Source organism: Somniosus microcephalus, chromosome 10 (assembly GCF_052327205.1).
Source record: "Somniosus microcephalus isolate GS21.2 chromosome 10, FLI_Smic_1.0, whole genome shotgun sequence".
Classification (NCBI taxonomy): domain Eukaryota; kingdom Metazoa; phylum Chordata; class Chondrichthyes; order Squaliformes; family Somniosidae; genus Somniosus; species Somniosus microcephalus.
Genome location: NC_140996.1, coordinates 58,903,416 through 58,915,248, shown reverse-complemented (window position 1 = coordinate 58,915,248; position 11,833 = coordinate 58,903,416). Strand labels below are relative to the sequence as shown.

General features: G+C 45.5%; 1 protein-coding gene and 1 pseudogene across 1 annotated transcript in view; one reads left to right on the top strand and one right to left on the bottom strand.

The window, feature by feature from the left end:
* Nucleotides 1–10,704, top strand: part of LOC147111517 (uncharacterized) — a 37,053-nt pseudogene extending 26,349 nt beyond the window's left edge.
* LOC147111515 (glypican-5-like) overlaps nt 1–11,833 on the bottom strand; it is a 1,571,270-nt gene that overhangs the window by 39,278 nt on the left and 1,520,159 nt on the right. The gene's annotated exons all lie outside the window — the stretch shown is intronic.

Genomic DNA, 11,833 nt, shown 5'->3' with positions numbered 1-11,833 from the left:
ATGTTCCGGATAAATTAGAGTTACTTGCGAATTATGTATCCCCTCATGTGTTTGATTATATCGAAGACTGTGTAGACTATGACGCTGCTATCCAAATACTACAGCAGCTATATGTCAAGTCCCCAAATGAAATTTTTGCTCGGCATCTACTGGCCACAACTCGACAACAACCCCGGGAATCACTTGACGAATTCCTTCAGAAACTTCGCAGGCTCAGCAAGGATTGTAATTTTAAAGCTGTTACAGCTGAGCAGTACCAAGAGGAATTAATTCGTGATTCCTTTATTAATGGGATTGCGTCTCCCTTCATACGTCAGCGTCTGTTGGAAAATAAAACCCTCAATGACCAGGCATGTTCTCTGGACTTAGCAAAGAGGAATGCAGATACCTATCTTTCACCACGTGCACGGGCTGCTGCTATCACTTTTAGTGACTCCTTCGATAGGCCTCGGGCGGAAGCCCTCACGGATGACGACTCCAACCTGGGTGATGGCAACCCTACCCTAGAAACCTACACTGATGACGACCCCACCCTAGCGGCATCTTGGCAATCCGGAAGGAAGTGTTTCTTCTGTGGAGGTGCGTTCCATTATAGGAAATTTTGTCCTGCTCGTAACGCAACCTGCAATCATTGCAGCAAGAAAGGTCACTTTTCTAAGGTATGCCAGTCAAGAGCCACTGTTAGTAAGAAAGGCCACTTTTCTAAGGTATACCGGTCGAGAGCTCCTGTTAGTTTTGCAGCTACTATCTATAAAACTGCTCCTCCCCCAAGAGCCACTACTAAGGTTACAGCTGCAATCTATAAAACTGCTCCTCCCCCAAGAACCACTACTAAGGTTACAGCTGTCAAGGGTAAAACTGCCCCGCCTCCCATCACAGCTGTTTTTCCCCAAAGTCTGTCCCATGCAGCCACGAAGGTTTCGGTAAATGGACACATTTTAAGTGCACTAATTGACTCATGCAGCTCTGACAGCTTCATTAGTGAGCGGGCTGTCAGTAAGTTAAAACTGCGTATTTACCCCTCGGACAGGGAAATTGCAATGGCTCTGACGACACTGACCACCAATTCTTCCAGCTTTTGTCTTGTCGACCTTATCCTCAATGGCCACACTTATTTCTCCACCCGGCTCGGGGTGCTCAAGAACCTATGCAGTGTTGTGCTCCTGGGACAGGATTTCCAGAAACAACACAAAAGACTCACTTTCGAGTTTGGAGGGTCAAAGCCAGAGCTTACTATTTCCAAAGTACCGTTTTGTGCGCTTTCGGCGGCTTCGCTCGATGAGCCCTCCTTGTTTGCCAATCTTTCCCCCCGATGTAAGCCCATAGTCACTAAATCACGATGTTTCAGCCAAGATGATTGAGCCTTTATCGAGGCAGAAATCTCTCGCCTTCTAGCTGACGGTATCATTGAGCCATGTTCATCTTCCTGGCGGGCTCAAGTCGTCATTGTTAAAAATCCTCTGAAGCAACACAAGAAACGTCTTTACATCAATTACTCACAAACTATTAACCAGTACACCGACCTGGATGCCTACCCACTACCACGCATCGATGACATGGTCAATAACCTTGCCAACTACAAGGTATTTTCAACTTTTGATTTAAAGAGCGCATATCATCAAGTACCGTTAAAGGACTCTGACAAAAAGTATACAGCCTTTGAGGCCAATGGTCGGCTTTACCAGTTTTGTCGCCTTCCATTTGGGGTCACCAATGGGGTGGCCGTCTTTCAACGGGCAATGGATAGCCTAGTCAAACAGGAGAACTTAACGGACACTTTTCCATATCTAGATAATATCACCATTGCTGGTCATGACCAGAAGGAGCAAGATGCCAACCTCCAGAAATTTTTTGATGTTCTCCGTCGTCGCAACTTAACCTTAAATGAGTCCAAATCTGTGAAATCAGTACCATCAGTCAACATCCTTGGCTACTGGGTGGGCAACGGTGTCATCAAACCGGATCCGGAGTGACTTTGTCCGCTTCAGGAGCTCCCTCCCCCTATGAATCTCGGCTCTCTTCGTCGGGCACTCGGCATGTTCGCCTATTATGCGAAATGGATACCCCACTTCTCCGACAAGATCCAGCCCCTGCTTCACGCTAAGTCCTTTCCGTTGGAGGCAATGGCTATTTCAGCTTTCAACCTCCTCAAGCGAAAACTGGAAAAAGCCACGCTTCGTTCCAGCGATGAAAATCTTCCTTTCATGGTCGAGTGCGATGCATCGGATGTGGCGAGCTCTGCTACCTTGAATCAAGGTGGTCGACCCGTTGCATTTCTGTCCAGAACTTTGCAGGGTAGCGAGTTCCATTATCCTCCTGTCGAGAAGGAGGCTACGGCCATCATCGAAGCAGTACGTAAATGGAGTAAATTTCTCGCTCGTCGCCATTTCACACTTAGCGCTCCGTGGCCTTTATGCTGGATAACCGGAAACGCACTAAGATCAAGAATAACAAAATACAACTCTGGAGGATGGAATTGGCTGCCTTTGGATACATCATACATTATCGACCCGGCAAAGAGAATGTGGCCCCGGATACACTCATGAGGGCATTTTGCTCTTCTATGTCAACTTCGACTCTGGCGGATCTTCATACTGACTTATGCCATCCTGGCATTACCCGTATGTTGCACTTTGTGCGATCTAAAATCTCCCATTTTCTACGGAAGATGTGAAAAGAACGTGCTCCTCCTGTAAATTTTGTGCGGAGTTAAAACCGCAATTCTTCCGTCCATCGGATGGCTCGCGCATACACGCTATGCAGCCTATGCAGCAACTCAGCATTGACTTTAAAGGGCCATTGCCTTCCTCAATGCGGAACACCTACTTACTGACTATGGTGGATGAATATTCACGCTTTCCCTTTGCTTTCCCCTGTCCCAATATGCTTACTTCCACAGTGATCAAATGCCTTGATCAAGTCTTTTCCCTTTGCGGTACGGCCAATTTCATCCACTCTGATCGGGGTCCCTCCTTCATGTCAAGCGAACTTAAAAGTTATCTCTCCCAACGGGGAATCGCCACAAGTAAAACAACACCGTACCATCCCATTGGTAACGGACAGGTTGAGAGATGCAACGCTATCATTTGGAACGCAGCAGTGGGAAACTATGCTCCCTGACGTGTTGCATTCCATCAGGTCTCTCCTTTCTACTTGTACCAATGTCAGACCTCATGAGCGATTCTTCAGCTTCTAGCGTCGCTCCACCCATGGGACGTCTCTACCGTCATGGTTGGCAGCTCCTGGCCCCGTGCTGCTCCGAAGATTCGTCCGGTCATCGAAAACCGATCCTCTAGTCGACGAGGTAGAACTAACGGATGTCAACCCCACGTATGCACACGTGCAGTACCCGGATGGCCGGGAGTCCACTGTGTCGCTCCGGGACCTGGCTCCCTGTCCGGCCGGTTCCGCGGACCCAACTGATGGAGGGACCCGTGGGGATGATGCCGACACTCTGCGCTCCCCCGAGGATGATGCCCTACCTGGGACATCAAGGGATCTGCCGGCTGCCCCGCTGGATCCGCTCAGGGAGCCGAGCGTCCCCGTGGGATGGCCACCCTGGGCCAGGACGCCAGTCAATCCTCGGCTAACCAATGGGACGAAGCCAGTTCTGCACCTGTGGGGACCCACACCCGGAGTCATGATCTCCCCAGCCTCCCTCGGATCTATCAGAGCAACACGGGCCCTGTCGATCCACCGGTATGGATCAAGCGGCCCAGGGACCAAGACACAGTCCGGGGATACATGCCCTCTGGCCATAAACAAAAATCTAAAAGACTGCGGCTATTCGTGGTCCACCTAATCCGTTAAGAGGAAGTCGTCGGTCTTCCAAATCTTTTAAGCAAGAAGAATGTTATAAATCTCATCATCAAGAAACTACTTATGAAATAATGCTGGACGGCCAGCTGGTGGCGCCGTCCAAGGAGTATAAATATTCGGGGGTGGGCCCCAGCTTGCCAAGGACATTTTGTAAGACAAGGAACTAGTGAAGTACAACTAGACCTCCATGTTCTGAAACAAGTTGATTAAAGCCTTGCTTTATGCTCAAACCAAGTGCGTAGTGAGTGTTATTACATCACTGACGAAGAGTCAGAGACCTGAAACGTTGACTCTGTTTCTCTCTCCACGATGCTGCCTGGCCTGCTGAGTGTTTCCAGCATTTTCTGTTGTTATTTCAGATTTCCAGCATCCACAGTATTTTGCTATTGTGTCCTGCTTCTATCTATTTAGAGAGAAGACAATGAAGTCCCCTCTCCTAGTGTGCAGAGCCTCTGTGACCTCCCGGATGCAGTGATGGATGGCGAACTGCGAGATGTTTGCTGTGTCGCCTGTTCTATCCTGGAAGGATCCACTGGCGAAAAAAATTCAGGGCCACGGTCACCTTGAGGGCCACTGGCACCCCCATCGTCGCCCTGCTCTGAGGCTGCAGGTCTGGTTCCAAGAGGTAGCAGCTTGCTGTGACTGTATTGATTTGTATGTGGGTTCAATGACGACACATTCATGAAAGAGAATGACTTTTTATCTAAAGTTTGTTCATCTAATTTAACAGCATTACAGGAGACTCCATCTTAGAGATCCCTCTAAAACGAAACCAAAACGAAACTAAACTGCTTGTCTCTCACATGCCCTCTGCTGGTCAGGCATAAATAATCAATCAGGCAAATATGCTGGTAAAGCATAAATAATCAAACAGGCAAATACCATCACTATTTGCTGATATCATTACATCTCCCTTTCTTAAAACAAAAGTATTTTACTTTTATCTAACAACATGTTTTCTTTGTATTAATCTGCATTTTAACTGTAACACTTAATGAACTTACATTATCATTGTCACGATCAAGGTTTTTTAACCTTGTTTTGTGTGTTCACATGAAATATGTAAATACACCAGAACTTGAAGAAAGAATAAGATAACATTACTTCCTTCTATAACAAGAGTCCTTAAACTTGCTCAATGAATGAAATAAAGAATAGATTTGCCTTTCTAATCTAGGCTTTATTAACTTAAAAATCCTGTAGCACATCTTCAACACCCAGTCCCAACTAAAGGCTGGAAAGAACTGAATTTAAGATGGCCACCACAAATCACATGACATCAACTACCAATGAGATTACAGCATATATCCCAAGGCAGGAAACAAACAACCAATCACAATACTTCTTACTAAACATAGAGAATAATCACCACATTCACCCCTCCTTTTAAAATATACTCCAACCTAAATAACCTTTACAATTTATAATTAATTATTTACAACTAAAACTATGCACAGACAAAATAAAACTATTCAACATGACACAATACTAAGTGAGCAACAACAAATAGTAACATTGCACATAAGTATTAAGTATCTCTCAACTAAAACAATATAATATAATATTTCAACAATTTTAAAACATTACTATCAATTTAAAAGTCCATTTTCAATCGGTTGACCGGATATCTTGTTCGTGTCGACCTTCTTAACCTTGGTGAAATTCCTTGCCCTCCCACACCAGGAGACACAGAAGTATCTTCTGCAGGAAGGCTATCCATATCCCGATTTTCAACGGTTTCCGGATTAGAAATCCCATCAGGAGGTAAACTGGGACGGTCATGAACATCCATCGAGGGCTGACTAATAGAAGTATAATTATCTGCAGTCGGATTGGAAATATTCGTAGTATCTGTAACAGCATCCACATTATCTGAATCATGACTATTGTTAATATCCTCAGAAGAGGGCTGGCCACCACAAGGAGCCAAGTCTTTAATTGAAACGGTACTTTCTTTCCCATCTTGGAATCGAATATGAGCATATTGGGAATTTGCCTCCAACAGCTCCACCTCCTCCACTAAAGGATCATATTTTGACAATCTAACATGGCGTCGAAGCAGCACAGGTCCCTGCATAGTAAGCCATGAAGGTACCGAATATCCCGTAGTAGATCTCCGCGGATAGTTAAAGAGCCTTTCATGGGGGGTCACATTAGTAGCCGTTGAAAGCAATGATCTAATGGAATGCAGGGCATCAGGCAGTACCATTTCCCACTGTGTATTCTTAAGGTTCCGGGATGTCAAAGCCAACATAACTGCCTTCCAGATCACCCCATTGTATCGTTCGCACTGTCCATTACCCTGGGGATTATACGGGGTAGTTCTGCTAGTAGAAATTCCCCGACTCTGAAGGTATTCCTTCAACTGGGAAGACATAAAAGAACTTCCCTGATCCGAATGGATATACGCAGGCATCCCAAAGATGACAAAAAGTTGAGTCAGACATTTGATAACTGTAGCAGCTGATACATCTGCGCAAGGAAAAGCAAAAGGGAACCTTGAAAACTCATCCACAACAGTAAATATATATTGGTTTTGAGTAGTTGAAGGAAGAGGCCCCTTGAAATCGACGCTCAAACGTTCAAAAGGAGAGGTAGCCTTTATAAGATGAGCTCGTTGAGGCTTAAAGAAATTCGGTTTACACCGAGCACAGATAGAACATGATGAAGTCATCCGCTTGACGTCTTCAACTGAAAAGGGCAAATTCTTACTGCATACGAAGTGTATCATCCTCGTAACCCCAGGATGGCATAAGGCATTGTGAAGATTAATAAGCGTATCTCCGTGAATCACAGAACAATAAGCCCTCGACAGCGCATCAGCAGCAACGTTATCCTTCCCCGGACGATAAACTATATCAAAATGGTAACATGCCAACTCAATCCTCCACCTCATTATTTTATCATTCTTAATCTTTCCAACCTGCATATATCCCAAGGCAGGAAACAAACAACCAATCACAATACTTCTTACTAAACAGAGAATAATCACCACAATGAGTCTCTCAGGAGGCTTCACGCGTCTTGAGGATTTTCTGATTGATTGTCCTTGAATCTGAGTTGTTGCCTCAGATGATGATTTCTCATCTGTGTGATCAGGTTGTTCAACAGTATCAGTCTTTTGACCTGCTGTGTGATCAGGTTGTTCAACAGTATCAGTCTTTTGACTTGCTGTGGCTGGTCCCATGAGAAGATCTCAAAGATTTCTTCACAGAACAGCACCCTCATCTGTCTGAATGGTGTATGATCTTGGTTGAACTTCACTCAGGACAGTTCCCTTCTGAGTCCATATGTTTGTTTTGTCTTTGAACCTTACTTGGTCACCAGTGTGGAGTTCAGGTAGGTTTTGTGTTCCTCTGTCATAGTAGTACTTTTGCTTTTCTTTCTGTTGTTCTTTGAACTTCCTCACTTTCTCCCCCTCTTTTGTTTTCAGGAGGTTCTCCGGGATGGGTAGGTTTGACCTTAGCAGACGTCCCATAAGGAGTTGGGCTGGTGACATACCACACTCGAGCGGCGTTGTGCGGTATACAAGCATGCTCTGGTAGAAGTCAGTTCCACTGTCTTTTGCCTTGTACATCAGTCTTTTCACTGTCTGGACCGATTTTTGTTTTCAGACACAACATCTACATAGAACTCCTCTATCTTGCTTTCATCTACTGTATGGACCTTGCTTTGTTGCGCTTGGTTCTTACAGCAACGGGCATAATGGTTGTTTTTGTTGCAACTATTGCATGTTTTACCATATGCTGGACACTTTTTTGGAGTATGCGGTGTACCGCATCGACTACATGACTTTTGATTGCCCCTTTCATTTTTGTTCGCTGGCCACGCCTCTTTTTTCACATTGGCGCTCTTTTTGTTAAACGGTTTGTGTCCGTTCTTTCTCACTGCATCCACGTTGCAGCTACTGTCACTGAACAGCTCCTTTGCCTGCGACTTCACAGTCTCTGTAGCCCTACACAGTGCTATGGCTTTTCCCAGGTCTAGATTTTGCTCTCTTAGCAGTCTTTCCCTTAGACCATTATCTGGAATACCACACACCAGTCTGTCTTTTATCAGTGAGTCTGTCAGTCCCCCAAATTCACACGATTTGCTTCTGTTTCTCAGTTCAGTCACATACTGATCAATAGTCTCTCCCGTTTTCTGTACACATGTGAAAAATCTGTGCCTCTCAAACGTCACGTTACGTTTAGGTATGCAGTAGGCCTCAAACTGTTCCAATATTTTATCTAGCTTCATTTTGTCTCCCTCAGCAGCGAATGTGAAGTTATTATACACCTCCAGCGCTTCATCACCCACGACATGTAAGAACACTGACGCTTTCATTTTATCACTTTTCTCGTCAGCTCCGATTGCCACTAAATACAACTCCAAACGTTGTTTGAATCTCCTCCAATTTTCAGCCACATTACCTCTCAACTGAAGCTTCGCCGGTGGGTGTAAACCTTCCATTTTTCACTTCGTTAGCTATTCTCCAATGGTAAATAACGATGTTCTCTTTTGGCTTGCTAATATGTGGAGAGCTGATTTCACTTCAGATTTTTCCTCTTCATCTCTTTCAATCACTTCTGACACCATGTATTGATTTGTATGTGGGTTCAATGATGACACATTCATGAAAGAGAATGACTTTTTATCTAAAGTTTGTTCATCTAATTTAACAGCATTACAGGAGACTCCATCTTAGAGATCCCTCTAAAACGAAACCAAAACTAAACTAAACTGCTTGTCTCTCACATGCCCTCTGCTGGTCAGGCATAAATAATCAATCAGGCAAATATGCTGGTAAGGCATGAATAATCAAACAGGCAAATACCATCACTATTTGCTGATATCATTACAGTGACCACCTCCTTGGTGAAGCGGAGCCGCTGAACACACTGCTCCTGGCTTAGGTGCAGGTAGGAGAGGTGCTCCCTGAAGACCCTAGGTGGGTAAGGCTTCCTGCTGAGAGTCCTCCTCCTCCTCCCTCTGCGAGCAGCTTGTCTTCTTTGCTGCCTCTACTCCATCTCCCTGTCATGTTGCAGCACAAGGGCGACTGCAACTAGAGCCCCCATGGCTGGGAGATAGTGGTGTACTCAGACATTCCAGTAGCAGTTAACGCCTTCCCTATGTCCAGCAGCACTGTCTGCAGACTTTAACAACTTTTGAAATCTCTTACAGCAACCCACTACTCCTACAAATGCTGCAAGAGCCAGTACAAAATAATTATCAACTTACCTGTAAGTTAGGTATATCCCTTTAAGTAGCGCTGCGGGGGGGGGGGGGGGGGGGGCGGGGGAGGGGGGGGTTTGGTCAGCTGTGCGTGTTTAGGAGAGGGCGTTGAATGGAATGGCGATGTTGAAAATGGCAGGTTGTGTGTCAAATCAGCGTTACACGCTGAATAACGTCACGATCTGCCTACTCTGCATACTGCCGGTGCACACACGTACCGCCCGCGCTATCGCCCTCACCAAGGTGGTGAACTGTGCGGGCCACGCCGAACATGGGTGGAAGCGAGTCAGACACCACTTTTAAAAAAGAAACGGCCAAAGCTACTGGCGCTACAAGGATAAATTTCACGGCCAGAGAGATAGATAGATGGAGAGATAAAGAGATATAGATAGAGATAAAGATATATAGGTATAAAACATAAGAAATAGGAGCAGGAGTAGGCCATTTGGCCCTTCGAGTCTGCTCTGCCATTTATTAAGATTATAGCTGATCTTCTACCTCAACTCCACCTCCCTGCACTTTCCCCATATTGCTTGGTTCCCTTAATATCCAAAAAGCTATTGATGTCTGTCTTGAATATACTCAACGACTGAGCCCTCTGGGGTAGAGAATTCTAAAGATTCACAACCCTAACAAGAGAGATGGGGAGAGAGAGAGAGATAGAGAGAGAGAGAGGAGAGAGAGAGAGAGATGGAGAGAGATAGAGATGGAGAGAGAGAGAGAGATGGCGAGAGATAGAGATGGAGAGAGAGGTAGAGATGGAGAGAGAGAGAGAGAGAGATGGCGAGAGAGAGAGATGGAGAGAGATAGAGATGGAGAGAGAGGTAGAGATGGAGAGAGATGGCGAGAGAGAGAGAGATGGCGAGAAAGAGATGGTGATGGAGAGAGAGAGATGGCGAGAGATAGAGATGGCGAGAGAGATAGAGATGGAGAGAGATAGAGATGGAGAGAGAGATAGAGATGGAGAGAGAGAGAGATGGCAAGGGAGAGAGAGATGGCGAGAGCGAGATGGAGAGAGGGAGAGATGGAGAGAGAGATAGAGAAATGGAGTGGCTGGAGTCCCTAAAGTGCAGGTTGCCATTGATGCCACCCATACAGCAATAAAGGCCCTTTTTGAAATCCCAATCAACTTCATCACCAGGAAGGGATTTCATGCAATGAAAGTCCAGATAGGGAATCATGCTAGCTACCTCATCATGAATGCCAATGCATGTGACCCAGGGAGTACCTATGATTTGTTGCCTCACAGCGCCAGGGACCCGGGTTCGAATCCGGCCTTGGGTGACTGTCTGTGTGGAGTTTGCACATTCGCCCCGTGTTTGCGTGGGTTTCCTCCGGGTGCTCCGGTTTCCTCCCACAGTCCAAAGATGTGCGGGTTAGGTTGATTGGCTATGATTAAAAACAAAAAATTGACCCTTAGTGTTAGGGGGATTAAATACGTGGGGTTACGGGGATAGGGTGGGATATGTGTTGGTGTAGGGGTTACGGGGATCGGGTGGGATATGTGTCGGTGCAGGTTCGATGGGCCGAAATGGCCTCTATCTGCACTGTGGGGTTTCGGGGTTTCTGTGATTCTGTGATTCTGTGATCTGCACTGCTCAGGCAGACCAATGTGACAGGGTAGATGATAGGAGACCAAGTGTACCAAAAACAAATTCAACGAGTCCTTAGGCACCACCAAGATTATTGTGGAATAAACCATTAGAATTCTGAAGTCACGTTTAAAAAAAAATTGTTCTTGGGATGTGGGTGACACTCACAATGCAGCATGTATTGCTCATCCCTAGTTGTCCGAAGGGCATTAAGAGTCAACCACATAGTGCGGGACTGGAGTCACATGTAAGCCAGGCCAGGTAAGGGGAACAGATTCCCTTCCCTGAAGGACATTAGTGAACCAGTTGGGTTTTTGTGACAATCTGGCAACTTACATGGTTATTTTTTCAATTTCCCAACTTGTCTTGGTGACTGAATACTCAAACATTACAGAAATTGAGACATGGTGGAATAGTAGAATAGTAGGATTACATGGGTGAATGGAAGTCATTTTACTGATAATCTCAAGCAAGAAATCTGGCTATCACAAATGCCAAAAAGAAGTGAGTCCTTCCTGTGGGAAAGAACTAGTCTGTTCGATTTTTCTTCTTCCTATCTCCAAAGGTAGCGTTCCAATGCCACAAAGTGCTTCTGGTAGCTATCCAGCTGAGGATCGGTGAACATAAGAATTAGGAGCAGGAGTAGGCCATATGGACCTTCGAGCCTGCTGATATTCGACCTCAACTCCACTTTCCCGTCTGATCCCCATATCCCTTGATTCCCCTAGAGTCCAAAAATCTATCTATCTCAGCCTTGAATATACTCAATGACTCAGCATCCACAGTCCTTTCAGATAGAGAATTCCAAAGATTCACAAATCCCTAAGTGAAAAAATTCCTCCTCATCTCAGTCTTAAATGGCCAACCCCTTATCCTGAGACTATGACCTCTAGTTCTAGACTCTCCAACAAGGAGAAACAACCTCTCAGCATCTACCCTGTCAATCCCCCTCAGAATCTTATATGTTTCAATGAGATCACCTCTCATTCTTCTAAACTACAGACAGTATAGGTGCAATCTCTCCTCATAGGACTACTCACTCATCCCAGGGATCAATCTAGTGAACCTTCGTTGCACTGCCTCTAAGGCAAGTATGTCCTTCCTCAGATAAGGAGACCAGAACTGTGCACAGCACTCAAGTGTGGTCTCACCAAAGCCCTGTACAATTGTAATAAGACTTCCTTACTCTTGTAATCCAACCCCCTTGC